The following is a 15123-nucleotide window of genomic DNA, read 5'->3' on the forward strand; positions in this document are numbered from 1 at the left end:
GAAAAACCGACACCCTGAAGTTAGCTAGTCAACATTTTAGTTTTTCAAAAAAAGTTACCAACTAAGTAAAAGTAAGGACATCTACGTATGTTTGCGTGAGAACTGGCAACTGTATTCACGATATTTATTCAAATGTTTCTGAACCTACAAACGTGTTTTGTATCATTCCCAATAAAATATACATAAATATTTATTTTCAACTTCCCGCTAAGAAAATTGAAAATTTTCCAATAATGGGAAGTTATTGATTTTGGTCCGATTTTCGAAAGCCAAGTTTTTATCGGATGTCCACGTTTTGAGGTCCCAGAAAGCCATTCTGACTATTCTTGCCGAGATGTCCGGCCGTGTGTGTGTGTGTGTGTTTTTTTTTGTTTTAAGGGGGGGGGGGAATCCTTTTTACGGATTCTAGGCATAGTTGTTTGGCCTGGATATGTGGCGACTCGACGCAGTGTCATACAAAAACTCGATGCTAGCCCCTACCCACTAAACCCTAAACCCCTTTTCCTCTTTCCCCTAATCCCTCATGGAAACCGCCGTTAGACATTACTTCGTGAGGGGAGGATCTAGCTACTGCTCTTTCTTCTGGTAGCTAAGGTGTTGTTTTTCCTTTCTTCTAGTTGTTGTCATTTGCTCTTCTTCTTTCGATGGAACGCAAGTCTATAAGGACTTCTGTTGCAAATGTGCTGATAGCGTTCCAGGAGGCTCTTGATGACAACATTGCTTCTACTATTGTCTCTGGTTGGATTTTCTTCTTTAGGATCATCTCCAGCTCATCTCGCTGTGGGTAAAATCGTGGGCACTCAAAGAAAACGTGCTCCGCATCTTCATTGATTCCTGAGCAGGACGGCCACTCCGGTGAATCATCATGCTTGAAGCGGTGAAGATACGTCCGAAAAAATCCATGTCCTGACAACAACTGCGTCAGATAGTAATTGACCTCGCTATGACTTCAGTTTAGCCAAACGTCGATCTTCGGTATGAGACGGTGTGTCCATCTCCCTGTTGTCGCGGCGTCCCACTGCGATTGCCATTGTGCGATGCTGTTCTGCCGTTCTTCAGCTCTGAGTTCCTCGGCACTTTGTGTGGTTGTCCTCTTTCGTTGGTAAAGGTTCCGTCTTTCCTCAGCTAGGACTCTGAGCGGCAAAGTTCCGGAAATGACACACACTGCTTCCTCTGATATTGTTCGAAAGGCGCTTGCAACTCGTAGGGTACTCATACGATATATTGGTCCAGCTTTTCTCCATGAATCTTGCACCTCTAGTGCGTCGGCCCAAATGGATATTCTGTAAGTGAGCACCGATGTGACTACTGATAACAATAATAGCCTCCTGCTCTGCTTTGGGCCTCCGACGTTCAGCATCATTCGTGCGAGACTAGCCCTCACTACTGACGCTTTGGCACTGACATGTTCCACTTGCTGCTTGAAATTGAGTCGGGCATCAAGCATCACTCCCAGATATCGTATATGAGGTTGTGATGTGATTTCTCGGTCACCGACTTTTAGCTTAATTGTTTCAACTTCTTTTCGGCTGGTAATAAGCACTGCTTCGGTCTTCTGCTTAGCCAGTTATAGGTTCACTGTATCCATCCACTGGTTGATCTTCTCAAAAGTGATGTCAAACAGATGTTGAATCTCGTCGAGGTGTTTGGTGACGATCACTGCGGCAACATCATTCGCATAGGCTACCAGTTTAACACATCTTGGAAGCTTCAGTCTCAGGAGCCCGTCATACATGATATTCCACAGAAGTGGACCAAGAACAGAGCCCTGTTGCACACCACCGGTTATATCATACTCGTTCGGACCATTCTTTGCATCGTATTTCAGCACTCTATCTGTAAAATAGCTAATCACTAGTCTGCGAAGATATGTTGGCACGTTCTTCTCGTCGAGAGCTTGCATGATGCAGTCCCAATTAGCGGAATTGAAAGCATTTTTGATGTCATGTCCAAGGCAGCCACCAGGCAGTACTTCTTCGTTTCACCCTTCCATCTAGTTCCTGCGATTGCCTCTTTGGCCGTATTAACAACCAGGTTGATCGCGTCCAGGGTTGATCGTCCTTTCCGGAATCTATACTGGTTGTCTGCCAAGAGTGGGTCGACTACTGCATCTATTCGCTGATGGATGATACGCTCAAATATCTTACCCGCCGTATCTAGCATGCAGAGTGGTCGGTAAGATGACGGTTCTTCTGGCGGTTTCTTTCCTTTAGGTAAAAGTACTAACCGTTGCTGTTTCCACTTACGAGGAAAAGTCCCCTCCCTGAGGCATGCGTTGTAAGCGTCTAGAAATAATGTTGGTGCTGCCTTTATGATGGTTTTCAAGGCTATATTAGGGATTCCGTCCAATCCCGGCGCTTTATTATTTCAGGCCTCCAACAATTCTTTTTCAGTGACAGGTGGAATAACGTCCAGTTCATCTTGCGTTCACTGATAATTGAGACTGTGTTGCTGTGGAAACAGCGCAGTGACGATTTTCTGAAGGAGTCAGGGACACGTAGGTGACGGCATTTGTTGTTTCCTCAGGTGCGTCATGACCACCTTATACGGCCGACCCCACACGTCTTTGTCGACCTCGTATATGAGCTTTTTCCAGCATCTTCCTTTGCTCTCTTTTATGGCCTTATTAAGTTCACGACGAGCTTTTTTGTACTCTGCGATCAGCACTGCAGAGTTAGGTCGTTGATAGCCACGCTGAGATATTCTTCTCTTTCGATGACACTCTTTACGGAGGTTGCTGATATGATCATTCCACCAGTGTACCGCAGGTCTTGAATTCATAACACGTTTGCGAGGCATACTGGCATCACAAGCTTGTGTTACTCGCATCATCAGGGTCTTAGTATGTTCTTCTGCACATCCAGTCTCTATCGGATCACTATCGAGGGCTGTTAGCAATACTTCTGGGTCAGGAGATTTCACCTTCCAACCGACGGTGTTAAATTGCTTGATAGGCCCCCTGAGGTTCTGGTCATTTGACGTTTCCCAGAGTATCGCATGATGGTCACTGGCAGTGTAGATGTCCAGTATCTTCCAGTTAGTGTTACCTTTAGCAAAGCTGGTACTGACAAAAGTGACGTCTACAATGGAGCTTGCGTCACCTTTGGTGTTGGTCGGCGTGTCACCACTGTTGAGCAAGACTACATCTAGTGTAGAAAGAGCTTTTAGCAGCTCTCTTCCTCGTGCATTAGTCTGCTTACTGCCCCAGTCCACTGCCCAGGCGTTAAGTCCCCGGCTATCGCCCCTGGATGATGTTGCTTCGCGTCCTCGGTCAGTCGATCCAAGAAGTCAGTAAACTCAGCAATTGAGAGGCTAGGTGGTGCGTAGCAGCTGTAAAAACGAATGCCATCTACTGATGCTGCTACAAAGCCAGCGCTGCCATTGGTAGCTACACTCTGGAAAGGGAGCTTACCACAAGCCCAGATCACAGCTTTCGTGGTGATATCCGTCTCCAAAGGTTGTCCAGCTAAATGTTTATATGGCTCCGATAAAAGCACAACGTCGAGCTTTAATTCCCGTACTGTCTGCATAAGCAGGTCATGCGCAGCTTCGCAGTGATTGATGTTAAGCTGCAGTATCCTTATGTTCGTTTATTTGTCAGCTTCTGGAGTGCTTCTTGGAAGACTGGGCATCGACCAGAACCAGACCGGTGAGCAGTATCCTAAGAGCCAGGTTTTTCCGCACATAACGCACATTTCACTTTATTTGGGCATTGAGCAGCTTGATGACCTGTTTGCCCACATTTGAAGCAAGTAGCAACTACTTGAACGCAGTAGAAACAATCAAATTAGAAATCGGAGAACATGAAATTACATCACAACCATTCATCCGACACCTGGGAGTGATGCTCGATGCCCGACTGAACTTTAAACAACAAGTCGAACATGTGAGTACTAAAGCATCAGCAGTGGTAGCTAGTCTATCACGACTAATGCCGAACGTCGGAGGTCCAAAGCAGAGCAGAAGACTATTATTATCATCTGTGGTCATATCAGTGCTCACGTACGGAATATCCATTTGGGCTGACGCATTAGAATTACAAGAAGCATGGAGAAAGGCTGGACCAGTATACCGTCTGAGTGCCTTAAGAGTAGCTTACGCCTTCCGAACAATATCTGAGGAAGCAGTGAGCGTCATTTTTGGAACTCTGCCCCTCAGAGTCCTAGCTGAAGAAAGACGAAACCTATACCAACGGAAAAGGTCAACCACACTTAGCCACGAAGAACTCAGAACAGAAGAACGATATCGCAGCATCGTACGATGGCAATTGCAGTGGAATGCCGCAGGAAAAGGTAGATGGACTTACCGTCTTATACCAAAGATCAACTTTTGGATGAACCGGAGCCACGGTCAAGTCAACTATTATCTGACGCAGTTGTTGTCAGGACATGGGTGCTTCCGAGAGTATCTACACCGCTTCAAGCACGGCAACTCTCCGGAGTGCCCGTCCTGCCCAGGAATTGCTGAAGATGCAGAGCACGTTTTCTTTGTGTGCTCACGTTTTGACCCTCAGCGAGATGAGTTAGAGAATTGTTTGAACAAGAAAGTCCAACCAGAGACGTTAGTAGAAGCAATGTTGTCGAGTGAAGCTGCCTGGAACGCCACAAGCACTTTAGCCACAGTTCTTACCGAAATGCGTTCCATTGAGAGAAAAAGATCCAAAGTCAGAATTTAGAAGGAAGGTAGAAACAACACCTTAGCCATAAGAAAGAAGAGCGGCAGCTAATTCCTCCCCCTGCGTTGTAATGCCTACACGGCGGTTTCCATAGGGGATAAGAGGATAGAAGAAAAGAGGTTTAGGGTTTATGAGTATGGGCGCTAGTGTCGAGTATTTGCATGACACTGCGTCGAGTCTCACATATCCAGGCGAAACATCTATGCCTGGAATCCGTAAAAAGGATTCCCCCCTACTGGAAAAAAACACACACACACACACACACACACAGAGCAGGAGGCTACTATTGTCATCAGTAGTCACATCAGTGCTCACTTACGGAATATCCATTTGGGCTGATGCACTGGAAACCCAAGAATCATGGAGAAAAGCTGGACCAATATACCGACAGAGTGCCCTACGAGTAGCTAGTGCCTTCCGCACTCTATCAGAAGAAGCAGTGTGCGTCATTGCTGGAACCCTACCTCTTAGAGTTCTAGCAGAGGAAAGACGGGCCCTTTACCAACGAAAAAGGTCAACTGCACTGAGCCCGGAAGAACTTAGAATTGAAGAACGGCAAAAGAGCATAGGCCGATGGCAACTACAATGGGATGCTGCAGAGAAGGGTAGGTGGACGCACCGTCTCATACCTCGGGTCGACATTTGGCTTAACCGGAATCACGGTGAGGTCAATTACTATCTTACGCAGATGTTGTCGGGACATGGGTGTTTTCGAGAGTATCTACACCGCTTTAAGCACGATGACTCTTCGGAATGCCCGTCCTGCCCAGGAGCTGCTGAAGACGCGGAGCACGTCTTCTTTGTATGTCCTCGTTTCGATCCACAGCGTGAAGAACTGGAGAGGATCCTGAACCAGAGAATGCAACCAGATTCACTAGTAGAAGCAATGTTGTCATCAGAAGCTGCCTGGAACGCTACCAACACGTTTGCAACAGAAGTCCTTAAAGACTTGCGTTCCACCGAAAGAAAAAGAGCAAATAGCAGAAGATAGAAGGAAGATAGTTAACACCTTAGCCACCAGAAGGAAGAGCAGTAGCTAGATCCTCCCTTCACGAAGTAATGCCTGACGGCGGTTTCCATGAGGGATTAGAGGAAAGAAGGAAAAGGGGTTTAGGGTTTAGTGGGTAGGGGCGTTAGTGTCGAGTTAGTATGACGCTGCGTCGAGTCGCCACATATCCAGGCCAAACAGCTATGCCTAGAATCCGTCAAAAGGATTCCCCCAAAAAAACACACACACACACACACACACACACACACACACACACACACACACACACTAGACTGGGTCAAAAAAAACTTTTTTTTTTTGATTAGATATATCTTAAACGTTTCTTCACTACAAAAAAAATTAGGACGACGGTTGAGCTTTTCGAGTTCAAAAGTATGATTTTTGTGTCATTTTAAACTCTTCGAGCTCAAAACTCTAATAGCAGTTTAATAGAACACAATTTTTTTAATTTTCAAACGGCAATAACTTTTGAATAAATAAACCGATTTTCACGCGGTTGACGGCATTCGACGCAGTTTCTAAAGCCCCATAAAGAATTTTCAAGTTTAAACTGATCGACCCAGGAATTTCGAAGTAATTCCGAAAAAAAAATTTTTTTGGTTTTCTTTCGACAACGATAACTCACGAACGAATCAATCGATTTTGACCGGGCTTACGGTGATCGACGTGGTTTTTTGATCTTAAGAGCTGATTAGATTTTGGAATCAATCGGCAAAGCCATTTAAAAGTAATTCCAAAAAAACCACATTTCAAAAAATTTTTTTTGTAGTTTTTTTGAGATATCTCAAAATCTACCGAACCGAATCGGTCCAAAGTGTATTCAAAATATAAGTTTCGTCAAATCTTTTCAAATAGCACCAACCACGATGAAATCGGTCAAGCCGTTCAAAAGTTATAAAAGGGTCACATTCATACATACATACATACATACATACATACATACATACATACACACACACTTACACACACACACACACACACACACACACACACACACACACACACACACACACACACACACACACACACACACACATACATACATACTGTAGACGCGGGTGTTTATCCCGGTCCAATTGGTCAACCCTTTCCTCTTTTGAAAAGGGCGGCACTGGGATTTCATACACGGTGTCCCGAAACAGGGGTAGCGTGAAAAGGGAAAGATCAGGTCGTGAGAAGTCTGGGAGAAGGCTGTAAATTAATGCTGAGAACAATTATTAACAATAACAATTAAATTATTTATTTATTATAACCAATTAAAATTAACAAATTTTACTAACCATATCTTTCTTAAAACTAACTTAACGTGAGAACCTCTCACCTACGCAGGCACTCGCCAAAATCTTACAAACTAAATATCATCTAACTCTTTCTAATCATAGACCATTACGCATCTAACTCTTTTTAATCATAGACCATTACGCATCTAAACTCTTTATTTAATCATAGACCATTACGCATCTATACTAAATGAACTCATTATTAGTTACGCCAACCTGACAATAATTAACAAAAGTTTATTTCAACTACCAGAAGTAATTTTACATAAAACAACCTCGTCTACCTGACGGAATACCATATTATCTTACTAATTTCCATATAAAATCATCCACCGGACGTTAACTTAATTTCCCAAAATTCTTGATTTTATTCGTACACCTTAATTACCAATAAAACTGAATCTCAAAACTACGCATTCTCCAAAATTACCAAAATTACGCCTAACAATTACTTAACACGAAATTCCGACCTTTGATTTTAATTCATTAATACATCTTCTTAACTAAATTCATTTTTAACTTACTTAACCAAATTTTCTACTAAAGTTATCAATCAATTTATTCTACTAAACCCACTGATTTATTTCATTTCTTGATCTCCACTAAATAATCTTTAACAAAGCTCACTACATAATTTTCTTAACAAGTTCAGTAATCATTTTCTAAATTCACTAAATTTCTCAATAAATACATTCGCTAAATTAACTAAATTAGTTAAATTTAGCCCACCGGTCTAAATTTAATTTACCACAAATTCTTAAATTCAACTATTGTAATTCTAAAGCGTCTCAACAAGATTTACAACCATAGAACATTATAGAATGACCTTCACTCACTTAATTACGCATTTTCATTTCTTTTTCAAATTTTGTCTTGAAAATTCTTAACTAAAATTAATTTATTCATACTGGTCTGCTGGTCTGCGGTCAGGGTTATCCAATTCCAAAATGCCCCGATAACTTCCTCTGCAGTTGCTCTTTATTCTCGACGTCCAAATTTGCACTCTATTGACTTAAACTGATCTCAATAAGGTCACTGATTCACAGAGGCAAAAGGCCACTGGCTTCCAGAAGGGAAAAAAGCCTCGATGTCTTTTTTGCTGGCTCTTTTATAACCCTCGAACTCCGGCTCTTGAACTTTCTTATTGTTCTACCCCGTTTGATTTTTTGGGGACAGTAGTGGGGACTTTCGATTAGCACGCCCGGTAACAAGTCGAAACTACTTGTCAAAAATAGAAAGTTAAGGGAAAGCCCTTACCTACCGTGCGTTAATTAAGTGGTCGATGATGACCCCGGGAAGTTCGATTTTCCCTGTTACAATACATACATACAGACATACTGACATCACCGCGAAAACATTCAGGGAAGCTTCCTAGGACCTCAAAACGTCAAGATCTGATGAGAACTCGATTTTCGAAAAACGGGGTAAAACCAATAACTTCCCAATTTTTTTAAATTTTTAATTTTCTTAGCGGAAAGTTAAAAATTAGGAAAGCGGTTGATAGTCCACTGACTTTACTCTTACCCGTTGTAGAAACTAACTTGCTAGTGGAATTTTATTAATCTATTTTATGCAAAAAAATCCGCAGATTACAAAAATAATAATAAAAAAAATCGTGTGTGTCAGCTCCGACGCACGACTGGAGTTTACTCCTTACGAACGATTATATCAAATATATAGTTTAGTAAATGATGGTAAATGGAATTAACTATTATATTACTCGAAGCATACATGATACATTTATTTTCATTTATTATGCAATTAATTCGTCAAAATAGCTAACTCTATCAACTTGTTAATATTTATAAATCGCAAATTAATATCGATAGATATAAATAAAAAAATTATGTGTAAACTCCAATAAACTCCAAAAAATTGTTTAAGGAACAATTTTTCTTTTAAAAATCATTATTTGTATCAAAGATTGAAATTTCATAAAAAAATTTTCAATCATCTTATGAAAAACGGATTTGTTTATAACAATTTTTTAAACAATAAAAGGTGAAAATTTGAAAAAGTTATTTCCATGCAGCTTCTGACGACATAAAAACGGATCATTAGTAATATTTTGAAAAAATAATTTTTTTTATTGATTAATTTAAGTTTTCAATTTTGCAACAACGAAAATTATTAATAAAAAATTGAGACTCGCTATAGTGCGAGCGAGAAACTAAAAAAAGCGCGACCAACGAAGGATTAATATTGATCCTACAGTTCCGGGAGTCTAGACTTTTTTCTAAGAAAGTTCCTCCTCTTTTTGAATTTTTTAAAAATTTTTTAAATCTTTATTAGTTTTTAAGATATTTGTAAAAAACTAAACCCCCGTTTTTTTCAGTTGATTCTTAATAACCTTTGTAATTAATTGTTAATTAACAAATGCGTTTTTAAGCAGTAAAAAAATTTTTTTAAAAAACTGTTTTTTTTTTTAATCATAATTATCAACAAAGATTATATTATCAAAAAAAAATTTTGAATTATCTCATAAACAACGCATTTTTTTATAAAAGTTTTTTAAACAATAGGAGGCAAAAATGATCAATAATCATTTTTAAGTAGCTTCTGATCATAAGAGAATAGATCAATAATAATATTATATAAAAAAAAATTTTTTTTCAATGTTTAATAAAGCTTCCCGGGAAAAAATGATCAGGACTGATCAGACCTGTTCATATCTGATCAGGCCTAAAATCCGACCTGATCAGGCCTGTTCATGTATGATCAGGCCTGAAATTAGGCCTGATCAGACCTGTTCATGTATGATCAGGCCTGAAGTTAGGCCTGATGAGACCTATTCATGTCTGTTCATGTCTGAAGTGTTAAATACGCTCAAACCTGATCAGACCTGATCAAGCCTGTACATGCTTGCTCATGTCTGTTCATGCCTGTTCATGTCTGAAGCATTAAATACGCTCAGACCTGATCAGATCTGATGAAGCCTGTTCATGTCTGAACCGTTAAATACGCTCAGACCTGATCAGACCTGATCATGTCTGTTCATGTCTGAAGCATTAAATACGCTCAGACCTGATCAGATCTGATCAAGCCTGTTCATGTCTGAAGCATTAAATATGCTCAGACCTGTCCATGCCTGTTTATGTCTGAAGCGTTAAATACGCTCAGACCTGTCTATGTCTGATCATGTCTGATCTAGCCTAAAATAGATAAGGATTAAAACTCCATATATCAGCTGACAAGAACTGTTCATGCATGATTTGCCCTCTTAAATGATATTTTAAGTCTGGAAGAAAAATTTTATCGAACTATAGACTGCAGTTCTATTTTTAAAATTAATTTGTTCCGTATGACGTATCAGTTTCTATCACCTTATAAATTTTAAATGTACAACTTTTATCAAAAATTTCGGCTTATATAAGGATGAACTTTTTAATTTTCCATGCCAAAACGATGATTTTTAACGATGAATTTTGATGCAATGACATAAAATTTTTTACTGTGTTCCATTGAATACGCGAAAAATAAAATTATTTAGTAAAAGTTAAAGTTTGATAGCGTGAAAATACCAAAATATATCAGCTGATATCGATATTAGGCGATAAATCCTTTCAAGGTGTCTGTTATTATCTTAAGCTACGCCTTGGTCCATTGCAGTAGTGTCAAAGGCTGCTAAATTGTAGAACACACAAATAATTCTTCATTTCCTATACGTTTTAATTAAAAAAAAACTTCAATTTTAAAAGAAAACAATAAAATTATAATGACGGAATAAACCTTAAAGAAATTTTTTTTTTACTTTACATAGAACCATATGTTAATGGAGCGAAAAAAATACGTAGCCGTCCAAAATAAATCACTCTAATATACACAGTGAAAAATTTTGCGTCATTGCGTCAAAAATCTTAGTTGTAAAAATTTTTGTGTTAAATATTTAACACTTTTATGTGTAAATTTAACATCTATTCTGTTAAATCAACACAAAATGGTGTTATATATTTAACATAAAAATTTTTAACACAAAATTTTTTGACGCAATGACGCGAAATTTTTTACTGTGTATAATTAATTATTAATAATTAATAAATTAAGTATAGAACTCCGTTAACTATAAGGATAAGTCATTATAAAATTTAAATTACTTAAAGTAGTTTGGAAGGTACACTAGAGTTAAGATAAGTCATTGGGTCAACAGGTAAAATATCAGTCTGAAGAGCGCAACGTACATGGTTCGAATCCCCGTCGGCACCAATCTTTTTTTTTATGGACCTGATCGAGTCAGACATGAACAGATCTGATCAGACATGAACATGCCTGGCCAGGTCTGATCAGACCCGGTTATTTTTCATATCTGATCAGACCTGAAGACTCATGCCTGTTCATATCTGATCAGATCTGATCATTTTTTCCCGAGTTTATAATTTTTCACCTTAGTAAATTGTTAATAAAAAAACGAAAATTAACAATTTTTTAATTTTTCCAACGGGAATCTTTTCTAAGACCTTTCAAAAATAGCTCCACGAACGGAAAAAAAGTCTCATATTAATAGTTTAACAATTATCGCACTTGCAATGTTAATGTTCGTGTTACAAAAAATTGTTAATTAATTAATGGATAGCTTATTGAAAAATCACGATAAAAATTTCGTGACAACGGATTATTATTTATTGATCTGTCCTGTAGGCGCCTGAATTTTTTCAGGTCCGAAGGTGGCGTGGCTTGCGCAAACCGGAGTATCCGTTTTCGGGCATATTTTCAACCCTCTGGGAAAATTATAAATATGTCCTACAATTTCGGGAGTCATAACTTTTTTTAGGAAATTTCCTCTTCTTTTTAAATCTTTTTTTAAATTTGAAAAATCTTTATTAGTTTTTGAGATATTTGAAAAATTTAAACCCCATTTTTTTTTTTTTTTAGTTAATTGTTAATAACTTCTGCAATTTTTGCAAGCGAAACTTTATTTTTTTCGAAAATCATCTAGATGCCATTCTCAATCGAATGACAACTCAATCATAATTTTTGGAGACTGCTGAAAAAAGTTGACTGAAAAGGCACTTGTTGACTAGACTATAAGCTATCACGTAGTATACTGTGTGTGCTGGCTACACGCAAGTATATATACACACACACAACTGAAAAGTGAAAGGTGCGCGAGAAATTATGTGCACCAAAAACGTTACTATCCCATTTGATGAGTATTTTTTACTCTCCATATTTTTCTCATACCGGGCGTCTTATAGGAAAATCGATTCTTAAGGAGTAAACTCCAAAAAAGTTCAACTCCCCCGCGTTTTTTAAATAAATAATTAAATTACACTAGGGTCGCTAACACACCGTGTATTTCATCAAATAACTTATATATATTACTGTAAAGCCTTATTAACATTGGAATTGTAATAAAGGGCGAAAAATTCTGAATTAGAAACCACTAAAAAAAACTCTTTACAGTTTATTATGTCCGAGAAAAAAATTAATAAAAAAAAAAATTAATTATTTACATTCAATCACGCGGTCGGTAACAAAGCAACAGGAACTAAGGTTGGTGGCGCGCGCGAGCCCAGGCACAGTGGTTTTCATCCACTGCCAATTATTAAATACTAAGATAATTTTTAATAAGAAGACAATAAAACCGTAAGTAGAATTTTTTTTTAACTTCCCGCTAAGAGAATCGAAGATTTTCGAAAAATCGGGAAGTTATTGTTTTCACCCCGTTCTGAAAATATCGAGTTTTCAACAGATCTCGACGTTTTGAAGCCCTTAGAAGCTTCCCTTACTATTTTTACGATAATGTCCATACGTCTGTACGTATGTGTGTGTGTGTGTTTTTTTTCCCTTAGGGGGGAATCCTTTTTACGGATTCTAGGCATAGCTGTTTGGCCTGGATATGTGGCGACTCGACGCAGCGTCATACTAAAACTCGACGCTGACGCCCCTACCCACTGAACCCTAAACCCCTTTCTCTTCTATCCTCTGATCCCCCATGGTACCGCCGTAAGGCATTTCTTCGCGGGGGGAGGAATTAGCTGCCGCTCTTCCTTCTGGTGGCTAAGATGTTATTTCTTCCTTCTAGATTCTTTCTTTCGCTATTTTCCTCTCAATGGATCGCAACTCTGTAAGCACTTTTGTAGCAAAAGTGCTTGTGGCGTTCCAGGCAGCTTCTGACGACAACATTGCTTCTACTATTGACTCTGGTTGGGTTCTCTTTTTCAGAATCTTCTCTAAGACATCGCACTGTTGGTTGAAACGTGGACACACAAAGAAAACATGCTCCGCATCTTCATTGACCCCTGAACAGGACGGGCACTCTGGGGTATCATCATGCTTAAAGCGGTGAAAATACTTCTGGTAACATCCGTGTCCTGATAACATCTGCGTTAAATAATAGTTGATCTCACCGTGACTCCGGTTGAACCACACATCAATCCGAGGTATGAGACGGTACGTCCACCGACCTTTCTCTGCAGCATTCCACTCCTGTTGCCATCTTACGATGCTGTGTTTCCGTTCTTCCCTTCTGAGTTCTTCAGGGCTCAGTGTGGTTGACCTTTTTCGTTGATATAGGTTCCGTCTTTCCTCAGCTAGGACTCTGAGAGGCAGAGTACCGGAAATAACACTCACTGCTTTCTCTGATATTGTGCGGAAGGCGCTAACTACTCGTAGGGCACTCAGTCGATATACTGGTCCAGCCTTTCTCCATGATTCTTGCGTCTTTAGTGCGTCGGCCCAAATGGATATTCCGTAAGTGAGCACCGATGTGACTACTGATGACAATAATAGCCTCCTGCTTTGCTTTGGGCCTCCGACGTTCGTCATCAGTCGTGCGAGACTAGCCCTCACTACTGACGCTTTGACACTGAAATGTTCCACTTGCTGCTTGAAGTTGAGTCGGGCATTAAGCATCACTTCCAAATATCGGATATAAGGTTGTGATGTGATTTCTTGTTCGTCGACTTTCAGCTTAATGGTCTCTACCACTTTTCTGCTGGTAATAAGCACTGAAGAGTCTTGTATTGCGCCAGTTGCAGGTTCACTGCGTCGATCCACCGGTTAACGCGCTCAAAAGTGAGATCGAACATATGGTTTATCTCGTCAAGGTGTTTGGCAACGATCACTACGGCTACGTCATCTGCATATGCTACGAGTTTGACGTTTCTTGGCAGAGTTAGTCTTAATAGACCGTCATACATAATGTTCCACAGGAGCGGGCCTAGAACTGAACCTTGTGCTACGCCTCCAGTAATATCATACTCTCTCGGACCGTTCTTCGGGTCATACTTCAGGACCCTGTTTTCAAAGTAGCTTGCTACGATCTTAAGCAGGTATTCTGGTACATTCTTCTCTTGGAGGGCCTGCATGATGCATTCCCAATTGGCGGAGTTGAAGGCGTTTCTGATGTCTAGAGTCGCCACCAGGCAATACTTCTTCATTCCACCCTTCCATCTGGTTCCTGCGATTGCTTCCTTGGCCGTATCAACAACCAGTTTGATTGCGTCCAGGGTTGATCGTCCTTTCCGAAATCCATACTGATTGTCTGCCCGGAATGGGTCGACTACTGCTTCATTTCTCTGGTGAATTATGCGTTCAAATATCTTACCCGCTGTATCTAGCATGCAAAGTGGGCGGTAAGATGACGGTTCATCCGGTGGCTTTTTCCCTTTAGGAAGCAGCACTAACCGTTGCTGTTTCCACTTTCGAGGAAAAATCCCTTCTTTGAGGCAGGTGATGTAAACATCCAGGAATAATGCCGGTGCTGCCTTTATAGCTGTTTTTAAGGCAATATTAGGGATTCCGTCTAATCCTGGTGCTTTATTATTATTTCCTACGCGGTTGCAAGCCTCCGTCAGTTCGTCTTCCGTGACAGGTGGAATGTCCTCCAGTTCACCTTGAGCTAACTGGTAATGAAGCTCGTGTTGCTGCGGAAACAGCGCGGTAACGATTCTCTGCAGAAGTTGTGGGCATGTGGGTGCTGGCATTTGTTTGACTTTTAGGTGAGTCATGACCACTTTATACGGTCTACCCCACAGGTCTTTGTCCACCTCGTTGATGAGCTCTTTCCAGCATTGCCTCTTACTATCCTTGATGGCTTTGTTCAATGATCGACGGGCTTTTTTGTACTCTGCAACCAGCTTCGCAGAATTAGGTCGTCATTAGCCACGCTGGGATATTCTTTTTTTCTTTAGACACTCTTTTCGAAGAACGCTGATCTG

General features: G+C 40.1%; 1 protein-coding gene across 1 annotated transcript in view; it reads left to right on the forward strand.

Moving 5' to 3' along the window:
- The window catches only part of LOC123258725 (Down syndrome cell adhesion molecule-like protein Dscam2), a gene marked incomplete in the record, with an annotated part of 496366 nt that overhangs the window by 429853 nt on the left and 51390 nt on the right, over positions 1-15123 (forward strand).

The sequence above is a fragment of the Cotesia glomerata genome, linkage group LG2, assembly GCF_020080835.1.
Source record: "Cotesia glomerata isolate CgM1 linkage group LG2, MPM_Cglom_v2.3, whole genome shotgun sequence".
NCBI lineage: Eukaryota > Metazoa > Arthropoda > Insecta > Hymenoptera > Braconidae > Cotesia > Cotesia glomerata.